Below are 13,480 nucleotides of genomic sequence, written 5' to 3' on the forward strand. Positions count from 1 at the left end.
TGTGACCGGCCTAATTTATTGGAACTGTAAACATAATAACCCATAGATAAGAAGACGCCAGGAGATGTCATTAAGACCAGACCCCTGTGAATCAGGCACTGGCAATACAAACATGACTGATCCCTTAAAGTGGCTGCAATGGTTTCCAAACTGACAAAGTCATGGGAATGTTCTAGCAGTTGTCTTACTTGGGCAAATTTGCCCAATCTGACAATATGTGATTAGAAACTTTAGAGGAACACATCTATCATCACTCATTTATATACATGCCCAGGGTAACACTAAGGTGATTTACACTGAGTGCTCATACAATAAAAAGCTAAGATTAGCAGAATTGACTATTTATTTACACTTGTAAATTCAGTATTGTGGCACTCCCAGTATTGACTTATGTTCAAAGGGAGCACAGGGCAGAGATTGAGTCATAACACCGTACTCTTAATTCCAATTTGTACTTCTTTGAAGTGACCTTTCTCACTGAGGGATGGGAATGCCAAATTTAGTTTTATCCACATTTGTGCGTTTACCAAAGAACAGGGATGGGTGAGAGTTCAAGTTCATCTAATCCATGTATGAATGACTTCCAAAATCACTCGAGATTGTGTGACAACTACTTTTATCCTTTCTGCACCAGCTGAGGTTGCAATGTAGGACTCTCTTTCTCAACTTCTTCCCCTTGTCTGAGGTTTGGTGACTCTCAGGTTAAACCATGACCAGTTGTCTCTCTCTCTCTCTCTCTCTCTCTCTCCCTCTCTATCTCTAATGAAACAGCAGCTCTCTGGTCTGGTGGCATTTAAATTTTATTAAAAATCTTGTATGTTGGTCTCAGTGTAGTGAGCATGACAACTATCCTCAATTGTCGTAAAAACTGATTTGATTCACTATTGTTTCTTAGGGAAGGAAATCTGCCAGCCTTATTTGATCTGATCTGCACGTGTCTCCAGATCGTTTGGTAGACTCTGAAGTGTTCTTAGAAAACTGCCTAACAAGCCACTTGGTTCAAGAGCAATTAGAATGGACAGCAAACGCTAACCTTGCCAAGTGCTGCCCATACCCCATGAAAAGATAAAAAAGACCATGTACTTATCACAGCTATGTCACTCCTCAATAATCTGCATGCTTTCCTTCTTTTCACCTGCTCTTCCCTATCCTGCATGTAAGATATGCTTTTTCTCCAACTACTTTTTGTTTATTCTTTCATGGGCTTTTCTTCAAAATATATCCAGTTAATGTCATTTTTCTGTTATATAAATGTGCTATTGCTCAAATATTTCATATAGTTTCTTTATAGAAAAATCTGATCATGTGCATGCATGTTTGTGTTGGTTCTGAAATTGATCCATATTACAATTTATAAGCTACATGATTTCTAAAATAGACAGGGCCTGCTATTTCTCTACAATATATCCAGGGTGTGTTCTTCTCAGTCCAGCAGCACTGTATGCCGATTCTCAGTAACATTACAACAGTAAGTCAGATGGCATAATGCTACAACAGAATCACATAACCCAAAGTCATACCAGTTTGGGTCACACAGTGCAGGAGCCTGCCATTCATTTAAAACAGAGACAAAGAACCAAATCTTCTACCATCTCTGAAGATAGAGAGAAGGAGCTGATGGAGTAGTGGTAATGTCACTAGACAAATAATACATAACTACAGTAATGCAGGCTACTGTTCTGGGAATCAGATATTTGAATCTCACCATGATGAAATTTGAAGTCAGTAAAACTGAAATTAAATGATTGTCTAACAATGATGACTCTGCAATTTTTTTTGTTTAAAAGAAACAATCTGGTTCACTCATATTCTTTTTAATTCCCTTTCTTCAGGGAAGCCACAAGTTGCAGCTAATAATTTTGGCCCCTATTTCTTCTGCTGTTAGGTTTAAACAAGTGCCAAATCTTCATTAATACATGGTTAAAATGTGCAATTTCAGAACATCAGCACTGACCCCCTAAAAATCCGAAGTGTGCAGAACAACAACAGGCTTGTTGTGGGGAATTTCTTCCTGATTTGGATTCAGGGGCCATCATGGTCTTTGCTCTCAGAATACTCATTTCTTGGGTTCAAAAGTCAGGGAAGAGAGGAGTGGAGACTCCTTTGGCAAGGTCTTCACGTCACTTCATGTACACTCCCTGAATTTCCTGCAATTGAGCGTCATTGTTAAGGAATGAGAATGGTGTGAGCACCAGCCTTTTTCTCGTAAAATCCCATCGGGCACTTCATAAAGATAACCTTCGATATGGGGGCACTGTGGTCATCCCTCACACCAGAGAGTCTGGCAGTGAGCTAACACAAAGCTCAAGAGATGGCTTGTTTTGAGTTCACATTTGCCACAACTTACTGATCAGATCTTTGCGGCTACCAGTGGCCAGGAAATCAGATATGGGCCTTTCAAACTGAGAGCTACGTCAGAGAGTCATAGAGTCACACAGCACAGAAACAGACCCCTCGGACCAACCAATCTAAGTCTGAAAGTAAACTAGCTCAAACTACCTGCGCTTGGCTCACACCTGTCCAAATATTTCTTACGCATGAAATTATCCAAATGTCTTTCAAATGTTGTAGCTGTATGTGTGTCTGCCACTTCCTATCGAAGTTCATTTCAGACATGAACCACTCTCTGCCTAAAAAGATTTTAAAATCTTTCTCCTCTCACCCTAGTCTTGAAATCCCCCACCCTAATGAAGAGACACCTGCCATTCACTTTTGTATTTACCTTATTTATGACCCTTATGATTTTATAAACCTCTAGAAGGTCACTCCTCAACGTCCTATGGTCTCGTGAAAGAAGTCTCAGCCTCCCCAGCCATCCTTTATAACTCAAACCGTCCATTCCTGGTAACATCCTTGTAAGTCTTTTCTGAACCATCTTCAGTTTAATAATGTCCTTCCTATAACAGGTTGACTGGAATTGAACACAGTACTCCAGAACAGGCCTCACCAATGTGCTATACAACTCTAATAGGACGTGTCCTGCTCTAATTTTAAGGATGGATATAGCAGACTGCGGCCCCCCCCCCACCAACAAAAACAAGCACATTAAAGACTTCATGGATGGTGTACAGGAGTGTGAATGTGTGCTGTTCAATGCTGATTTTAAAAGACAAAGGTTTTGAAATGACACATGCTCATAGGATATTCAGGGACAGTGCATGAAGTGATGCAGAGAGCCAGCAAAAGGGATCTCCACTCCCTCTTCCCTAACCTTTGCAGCCAGGGAATGAGCATTGCCTAGGGGCAAAGACTATGATCACTCCTGAATCTAAATCAAGAAGAAGTTTCCCACACAAAGCTTGTTTTTGCCATAAAAAGGACCTTAGTGATCCAGGTTGTATTTTCTTTTACAAAAATGGTTGTGCAGTCACCCCTGTTCAGCTATCGTTCAATTCCCTAATTTTAGTGAATTCAGATTTCACAATTTTTAGTTGTGGGATTCAAATGACCCAGGGTAGGCGAGTTCAAAACTAGATGGCATGGGTTTAAGGTGAGAGTGGAAAGATTTAAAACGAACCTGAGGGGTAGCGTTTTCACACGGAGGGTGGTTGGTGTATAGAATGAACTGCCAGAGGATGTGGTGAAAGCAGTACAGTACAACATTTAAAAGACATCTGGACAGGTATATGAATAGGAAAGATTTTGAGGAATATGGGTCAAATACAGACAAATGGGACTAGCTTAGACTGGGACGCCTAGTCGGCATGGACAAGTTGGACTGAAGGGTCGGTTTCCATGCTGTATGACTCTATTATTGTGTGTGTGTGTGTGTGTGTGTGTGTGTGTGTGTGTGTGTAGGGGATATGTGGGGTGAGTGGAGGGAGGGGATTGTGGGGTGGATAGAGAGTATCCTTCCAAAATCAGAGTATTAGGGAATCAAATAAGAGACAAGATGTCTGCAATCCTGAACCCCACAGAGTTACCTAGTGAACAGACACAGATTGTCACACTGGTAACTGGAGGGTAGCTTTGGAAAATGGTTTACAGATGCCCAGGGCCAAAAGCCTGGTGGAAGATGTGGAGACAGGCAGCTCAATAAATGATTTGCCTTGAACCTGAACTGTTGGTTCGAGTGAAGTGGAGTCAGGGAGCAACGAGGAATCTTGGAGACACCTGTGTGTTGTGAATCCAGGGGTTGCATCCAGCGTAGGGGAAGACTTACTCCTGCCCTGGATGAAGGATGGCCCGATGGTTAACGGCAACTGAAGCTACAAGGTCTGCCAAGTGTATGAGTGCTGGAGCCAAGCCCAACCCAGGCCCCACTGTGGATGATTTGCCACAGAGCCTGGATCCCTCGGAAAGTATCAGTATGGATAAAAGTTGGCAATGTCCTCTTGAGCAAATGCTGCATATCACCCCAAGCCTTACTGTTTGCCTGAGATGAAAATGCTGCCACCAATGTGGACCTGAATATTATAGCCATCACGTTACAATCAAACCTACTGATCCCACAACTGCTTAGTAAATGTTCACTATAGACTGAGTGCAGTTGCTGGACTGGCCAGTCTGAAGCAGGCAAGTGTGTAGCAGGGCCACCAAGATCAGATGGCGATGTTGAGGGAGGGCCCAAAGCAACCAAATAGTGTATGTGGCCATCCCTGTAGGAAGGAGTTTATTTCTCACATTGGAGTTGGCAAGGAGTGAGATGAAGGCAAAGAATTCCTCAACCAATATGTACAAATACAGGTTTGATTCAATGTAAATACGCTATTTCCCCAGTTTTTGCTTTATCTCTCTTAATATTTGTAAAGATCTGGTGCCACTGGTGTAAATAATCCTTGCTTTATAATCTTCAGGCCATTAGTGTGCTTAGCTCACACATTACAGGCCTATTTTACATTGTGTTCAATTTTTTTCTCCAATGGATTAGATGTAACTTGTTTGAAAATCCTTTCCCTAATACAGTAGCAAGATGGGCCATAAGTATCATGGAGGTGGTGATAGTGTAGCCTGGTTAGCAATTATATACGGAGCTAATGACCTGGGGGCATGAGTTATAATCATGTGGAATTCAATGAACAAATCTGAAATTAAAGCCTTATGAACAGTTGCAGTTCAAAAAGGCACTACCAAGTTCCCCCTCCTTCTCAAGAGCAATAAATGCTGGCCTAACCAGAAAAGCCCACATCCTGAGAAAGAAAATAGATTTTGTTTAATTACATATTGTCACGGACACCAAAGATTTCTGTTGCAAAAGAAAATCATACACCTCTTCCTTGTAAGCTGTTTACATGCTACAGTGACATTGCCGAAGATGATTTTTCCCATCCTTCACCACATTATCAGTGTGCCAACCTCCAGAGTCATCTCTCACTTGATCCCAGCCAGCGGATGACTTGCAATGGCTTCTCCTCCTGCTCCCTCACCGTTGCCTCTGGTGTATCCTGAGGATAAATCCTTGGTTTCCTCCCATTTCTCATCTACATGTTGCTCTGCAGCAGCATCATCTGAAATCACAGTGCTACTTTTCACGTTGGTGACATCCAGTGTGACGGCACTGCCACCTTTCCTGACCCTCCATCGCTGCTAATTGATCAGGCTGTTTCTCCTACAGCCAGCATGGGATGAGCAAAAAACTTCCTTCAATTAAACATTAGAACGTCTTTGTTCTCCATTCTAAGTCTGTTCCTGAACTACCCATATAAACCCTCTATCCAGTAACTGTCTGAGACTAAATTTAGACCTGAGATCAGCTTCTAACCACATATTTCTACTATTAATAGGGACCACTTTTTATCATCAGTATTATCAGTAACATGCCCCAGTTCAGCTCAGCTTTTGTTGAAATCATCATCCTTGTCTTTGTTATTTCTATAGTCAACGATTTCAACAATGCTTCTGGCTGGTCATTCACATTCCACCCTCCGTAAACTTGAGGTCATCCAAAATTCTGCTACCCGTATCCTAACTCCTGCCAGTTCCCATTCACCAACATTACTCTTGTGTTTGCTGATGTACATTGGCTCCTAGCCAAGCACTGTAAAAATCTTACCCTCTGTTTCAAATTCCTTTCTGCCTCCCTTTCTCTCAGTCTGTCAGCTTCTCCAGACGTGAAACTTTGAGATATTTGTGCTATTCTCATTCTGGTCTTTGTACATCTTAGATTTGACTCATTCCACAACTGGTGATCGTGCTTTTAATTGCTTATGCCCCCTCTACCTTATTTCTGTCCTTTTGCTGCTTCTCAAAACTTACCTCTTTGAGCATGTTTTTCATCTCACCTCATACCTCCTTATGTGGCCCTGTATCATTATTTGTTTGAGAACATTCCTGTGAAGCTTGGGATTTTCTTTTACATCAAAGGCAATATGTAAATACAGGTTTTTGTGCTGGCATTGATCAAATACATCATCTCTGTTTAAATAGTCCTCCTTGGTAACTTGAATTCCTTTCCTCAGAGTTTAAGTCATTCATTTTCACCTTCCTGTTAGATGAAGCTTGGAAAATCTTTTCAGGATTCCCAGAACAGGAGGGACAGTGAGTGGAATTCATTTGAAAAGTGTATTCTGGTAAACTGCGTGTCACCTCATGCACAAAGCATTTGCATTAGCTCCAGTTAACGTTATTTCAAGGAAGGGTGACCAGGGTGTCTGATGAGAAGATGGTAATTATCTGAATGTATGTTAAACTAACAGGTAGTGTCACATTGTATTTTGATAAGAGGATACTTCCTGCACTGTGAAGGCTTGTTCCAACAAGAAACTCATCTATGCCCATTGGAGTATGAAGGCATAATTAATCAAGCCACTTTAAGGCTGAATAGTTAGCATATTGATTGATAGAGATTTTCAAAGGAAACCTCGTTTACTTAGGAGTATTTCTCTGCCTGACTGCCCAACTGATTGAGATTTGTGTATCAGAATCTCAACAAACATTAAGATTCAATTCCTATTTTATGTATATTAACCCCGTTCACCTCTATTTTAGTCCAACAGAAATAAATTTGCTGTTTAACTGAACTCAAGTGTCTTGCTTAGCGGTGAGGTAGGCAACTTATAGTTTTACCATTGAAGAAGGTATTATGATGGAAGTACTTTAGCTGCGTACTATTTGAGATATTTGTACTAAATCACTTAACTGCAGTAAGCATTCCATTGTATGACGTCCTTTAAGTTTTTTTTTCAATAACATCATTAAATGGAAATTTTACGATACTGAAATACTGACACAGTTCAACACAACGAGCATAAGGTTATATCTACATTAATGAAGATATATTTCGGAAAGGCTTTTGCTTGTTTACAATTGCAGTGTAACCTGAACTGAGATGGAACATCTCATTGCGATTCTCTCCATGATGGAAATAGCATTTGGCTGCAATTCTCATCAGTTCACTTCTTCAAAATTAAATGCTCAATATTTCTTTTGTGAAGGTAGCAGCTGCCTATTATAAATGTAAGAATTTACTACTATTTTGAAGGAAATCCTTTGAGACAGTGCAACAAAGGAAACTGTGACAGCAAATACTAAACAAGTATTCCTGAACCAGGAGCTCAGATCACTGACCACGTTCACTCTGTTGTATGAAAGTACAAAGTAGAGAGTATGCAACAGCAATTAACTCTGTAAAACTGAGATTCCCAATTTTATTTACCATCATGAAACCTATTTCAAGGAAGGAACACTGTTGTGCCCTCTTGACAAGTGTAAACAGTGACTCATAGTATCATACACCATGGAAACAGGCCTTCCAGCCCAGCTTGTCCATACTGAACAAGTTCCCAAATTAAACTAGTCCCATTTCCCTGTGTTTGGCTCATTTTCCTCTAACCTTTCCTAAGAAAGCAAGAGTGAGATACTAAACTTGCATGATCAGCCATGATTGTATCAAATAGTTGTGCAGGCTTGAACTACTGAATGGCCGACTCTTGCACTTATTTTTTATGTTTCTATTTACGAAATAGTCCAAATGACTATTAAATGTTGTAACTTGTACTTGTATCTACCATTTCCTCTGGCAGTTCATTCCACACATGCACCACCCTCTGTGTGAAAAAGCTGCCCCTCAGGTCCTTTTAAATCTTTCTGCTCTTGTCTTAAAATTATGCCCTCTAGTTTTGAACTTCCATACTCTAGGGAAAAGACCGTTCACTATTCTCTTTATCTATGTCCCTCATGATTTTATAAATTTCTGTAAGGTCACCCCACAACCTCCAATGCTCCAGTGAAAAAAGTCCCAGTGTATCCAGCCTCCCACTGTAACTCAAGCCCTCCACTTCCAGTAACACCCTTGTAAATCTTTTCTACATGCTTTCCAATTTAATAATATCCTGCCTTAGAACCTTTAGTCCAGTGGTATTATCACTAGACTATTAATCTGAAACTCAGCTATATCCTGGGAACCCAGGTTTGAATCCTGCCGGGGCAGATAAGAGGATCTGAATTCAACAAAAACAATCTGGAATTAAGAATCTGCTGACGACCATGAAGCCATTGCCGAATGTTGGAAAAACCCATCAGGCTCACCCATCTGTCCTTCAGGGAAGAAAATCTTCCATCCTAACTTGGTCTGGCATCTATGTGACTCCAAACAATGTGGTTCACTCTGAAGGTCCCTCTGAAATGGCCTGTCAAGCCACTCAGTTGTATCAATAAACTGCAGCGGTTCCAGAAGGCAGCTCACTATCACCTTCTCAAGGGCAACTAGGGATGGGCGATAAAATCCCACCGGCCAGAGCCTCCCAACTCCCATAAGTGAATTTTTTTAAAAATGCCAGTAGTGGGGACAGTAGCAACAGGGGTCAGGTAGAGACAGTTGTGAGGAGATTTCCTGTTCGTTTGAGTCCGGTTCCCTCCGGGAGCCAGGCATCAAGTTTGAGTCAATAAAGGTCACACCCATAGTTTGAACAATATTTTGAGTTTTTAAGCTGCCTGGCAGCTGTTCACTCAGTCCCACATGTTAGCCATTCCTACCTTGGAGGTCACAACTCCAGAATGAATGAGTCAGGACACCATTTTGGGTCACACCCCATACTTCGGGAAGTCCTAAGTAATCTAAACTACTCCACAAATCTAGAACTTCTAAAAGTGAATACCTGGTGGGTTTTCTAAAAGAAATTTTATTCCAGTCAGGGAGTGACTGTTATGGCGAAGTCTGTAATTTAATCTGTTCCAATACCCACACTGCATGATTGGTAGTGGAAAAGGTGTGTTCACGATAGTAGTGAACAATCAATGAATGTACTAACACATCTGTAGTGGACACAAGAAATTCATATACAAAGGAAAGCTTGAGCCCATTAGAGTTTTAAAGGATGAATAGCGATCATTTGGGAATGAACAAAATTCTGGGAGAGTTCGACACAGATGCTGGAAAAATGTTCCTGTTTCTGGCAGAATATTGATCTGGGAAACACTGTGTAAAAATGAGGGGCTCCCATTTAAGGCAGTGACAAGGAGGAATGTATTTTTTAGAACATTATTAACCTTTGGTTCTTTCTACGCCAGAAAACAGGAGGCTGGGTCATTGAATGACTCACATGTCTGAGTTAGACTGACCTTTTCATTATCACTGGGCCAAAATCCTGGAGTTCCCTCCATAACGGTATTGTGGGTCTACCTCCAGCACATGGACAATAGCTGTTCAAGAAGGCAGCTCACCACCATTTTCTCAAGAGCAACTAGAGGTAGGCAATAAATGCTGGCCTAGCCAACATTGCCCACCTCCCATGAGGGATTAAGAAACACTATAGGGGAAGAAAACAGATTTTTGATCACACACAGAGTCAAGGATTGTTGGGGAGCAGGCAGGAAAGTAGAGTTGAGGCTACAATCAGATCAGACACCATCATATCAAATGGCAATGCAGGCTAGAAGGGCTAAATAGCCGACTGCATTTCGTATGTTCTTATCCTTGGAAGCAGACATCCTCTAATATGACCACTTGTAATTTCCAGGCTACCATTGCTGATACTACAAAGGGGCACTCCAGAATTGATTACTATGGGACAGTCAGTGTAAAATATATTCAAAGTGCTTATGACTTTGTACAGTCAGTTGATTAAAGTTTATGTTTTATGTCTACATAAACAGATTTGGGAGAGGAATTTCAGAAATTCACTCGACAGAGCCATTTAGCAGTCAAAGTTTCTTAATTGTTGACGTAGGTAAATTGATTGGAAAATGTTGCCTGAGCAGTTTGCAATAGCATGTGTTAACAGAAAAGTGTGACCACAAATCCTGCTAACAGAGAGTGAGACTTGTGAGTGGAAAAGTGTGCATTCTATGGACAGTTTATAACGAATACTAGATTCAGAGACTTGATTAAAATTTCAGCAAATATCAGCGTTCCTTTTTACCTTAGTCAAAGGTTTCCTCTGATTCAAGTTCTTGGAATGTGTGCATCACAGGTATACATTGCTCAACCCTAATTGTCCTTGAGAAGCTGGTGGTGAGCTGTCTTCTTGAGCCACTGCAGTCGGTGTGATGTAGGTAGACCCACAGCACTGTCAGGAAGTGAATCCCTAGATTTTAGCTCAGCGACAAAGGAAGAATGCAAATATGAATCCAGTTCAAAATGGTGAGTGATTTGGTGGGAAATTTGTAGATGATAATGTTCCCATGAGGGTGTTTCCCTTGTCATCCTAGGTGGTAGAGGTCACAGGTTTGGAAGGTGCAGTTGGAGGAGTCTTGGTTCGAAGGTGTAGTGCATCCTGCAGCTTGTGCACTCTGCAACCACTGGCAGATCGGGAATCTAGCAAGCCAGACACAATTGCTGGCCAGCCTTTGGTGGGGGTTCCCAAATGCTTTTTAAAATTTATTTTAATTTTATGTTTTAAAAGGGGAAGAGAGGATAGTAGGGGGCTGCCTTTCCGTGCCCCCTCTCATTTAGTTGATAGAGAGATTAGCTTCTTTTTCTTTATGTTTTGGTTGGACCCTGATTGGCCCTTCCACTTTTGAGAACCTGCTTACTATTGGGCATCAAGCAGTGAGTGAAGTTACTAATTGACCAATTTGGCAAATATGTGAGGTGAGTAGCTCTCCTCCACATAGGGTAAGGTTTCTGACCTCTATTGAGTCTGATGGTGGGGACCCGAGGCCTATGGAGAAAAGCCTGCACAGTGTTCCAAGTCAGTGACGTTTCCTCACAATTGGAACAGTTTTCTTGAGCAAATCCGAGGAGAAAGCTACTCGTGCAAGTGAGGTGGGGCTCGTTTTTTGAGAAAGGAGGAGGAAAATAGAGAAACGGAAGAGTCGATAAAGAGTGTTAGCAAGGCTTGCAGACAAGGTGGTTGAATCCAGTGCAAAAAGGTGTGCTGATCTCTCCGGTGAGAATCATACTGGTTAATGGGAAAAGCAAATAAACACAAAATTGTAAAACATTGTCATAAATCACACTGCTGGCAGTTAGTGACTGCACTCAGTGCAGTACCTGAAGGAAACAAGGCCGCTCTGTGTTTTATAGGTGATGGGTGTGGTTCAATCTAAGACGAACTGGCATGCGGAGCTTGCTGGTTGCTTCAGGTAAAACCACTTTCTACGCAGATTGCCTTTATTGCATCATTTCTGTTGCGTAGATCTGAAGCAAAGGTACAATGTTAATACAATTGCACTGTGTTATATGGTGTAATTTTGCTTCATTTAGGAGACTCATGAAGTAGATGTGGATCAAGTTCTTCATGATTTTATGGTGCTTACATGTAGTTACAACAGGAATGTAAAGCTTTCCAAACCTGTGTTTTCCTTTTAAGAGCCGACTGTGCAAGGATGGAAGGGTAACCTTGAAAGTGGGACTCCCAGAGATAGCACAGCCATTTCATCATCAGGTGTGGTTCCAAAGAACATTTGATACCAAGACACACAAGGAGCTATGAGGACAGGTGACTAAAAGCTTGGTAAAGTAAGTTATTTTACAGGATCATCGAGGAAGAAAAAAGGTGCAGAAAGTTTTAACGAGGCAATTCTAGAGCATGAGGCTCAGACAACTGAAGGCACTGTCTCCAGTGGTGAAATGATTTGTATCAAGGAGGTGGTGGTCTCTTGGTATTACCACGAGACTATTAATCCAGAGATCCGGGTAATATTTTGGGAACCCAGGTTCAAATCTCACTATGGCTGATGGTGGAATTTGGATTCAGTAAAGAATCTGGAATTAAGAGTCTAATAGTGACCAGAAAGCCAGTGTCAATTGTTGGAAAAGACCCATCTGGTTCATTGACGTCCTTTAGGGAGGAAAACAGCCATCCTTACCCGGTCTGCCTTACACATGATTTCAGACCTACAGTAATGTAGTTGACTCTTAACTGTCCTCTGGCAATTAGGGATGGATGACAAATGCTGACCCAGCCAGTGACACCCACATCCCCTGAATGAATAAGATAAAAAAAATCAGGCTCTTGTAAGTGGCCAGAATCAGAAGAGAGCAAGTGTCTTGAAGGGTTACCCGAAAGAGACATGCTATTGAGTTAGCAAACTCTGAAGAGAATTTTGTGTCTGTACTGGCTCCAGAAAAAGTAGCCCAGGTGGTCCCACTCTCCAGCCCTACCTCCATAGCCATCTAAATTAATCACTTTCAAATATATATCCAGATCTATTTTGAAAACTCCGATGTAATCTGCCTCCACCACTCTCCCAGGCAATGCATTCCAAATCCTAACAACTCTCTGCACGAAGAAGTTTCTCCTCACTGCACTCTCTTACTGACATACCAATGAGTGGATATGGATTATCCTTTATACCCTGTCAAAATTGTTCATAAATGTTCATAATTAGGTCACTTGTCAACCTTCTCTGCTCCAAGGAGAACAAGCCCAATTTCTCTAATCTTTCCTTGTATCTAAAATTGTTCATTCCTGGTGTAATTCTGTAAATCTCCTTTGCACTCTTTCCAGAGTTAAATGATGTGCCCAGAACCGAACATAATACTCTAAATGTACTCTGACCAATGATTTGTAGATGTAACTGGGATTGATTTTATTGAGCAACATGCAAGCCAGAAAGCATACTCTCAGAATAAAGGGGAACTTCTCTCAGAAGACTGAGAGTCTTTGGAACTCCTTGCTACAGACAGCTTTGGGGGCACAGACCTTCTGTACACTTAAGGCTGAGTTAGATGGATTCTTGATCAGTGGGATGTCAAGGCTTATGGGAAAAGGGCATGAAAGTGGACTTGAGGAGTGTCGGATTAGCCATCATCCCCTTGAATGGTGGAGCAGGCTTGAGGGGCTGAGTGGCCTACTCCTTTCCTATTTCTATGGTAAATATTAAACCATCATCCATAACCAAAGAGCACAATAGTTTATTGACATTTTCCCTAACAGCCTGTAGGTTGCCACCTCTGGTGTGACCATACTCTGTAAGGGCACTAGGCTGCATTTATCGCACTCCCACCCTCCTGCTATTGGTGACACTCCATCAATATTATAATAACCATAAAGTGCTTGTTCCAGAAACTTCTCAATCCCTCGCATTCGTGGAATTCTCAGGAAAACAGACAATCATCTGAGATGTGATCAGAGATGATGGGAACTGCAGATGCTGG

General features: G+C 41.5%; 1 protein-coding gene across 6 annotated transcripts in view; it reads right to left on the reverse strand.

Annotated features, from left to right (window-relative positions):
• LOC125464507 (hepatocyte nuclear factor 1-beta) overlaps positions 1 to 13,480 on the reverse strand; it is a 108,196-nt gene that overhangs the window by 9,513 nt on the left and 85,203 nt on the right. The gene's annotated exons all lie outside the window — the stretch shown is intronic.

This window comes from Stegostoma tigrinum, chromosome 27 (assembly GCF_030684315.1).
Source record: "Stegostoma tigrinum isolate sSteTig4 chromosome 27, sSteTig4.hap1, whole genome shotgun sequence".
Lineage (NCBI taxonomy): Eukaryota > Metazoa > Chordata > Chondrichthyes > Orectolobiformes > Stegostomatidae > Stegostoma > Stegostoma tigrinum.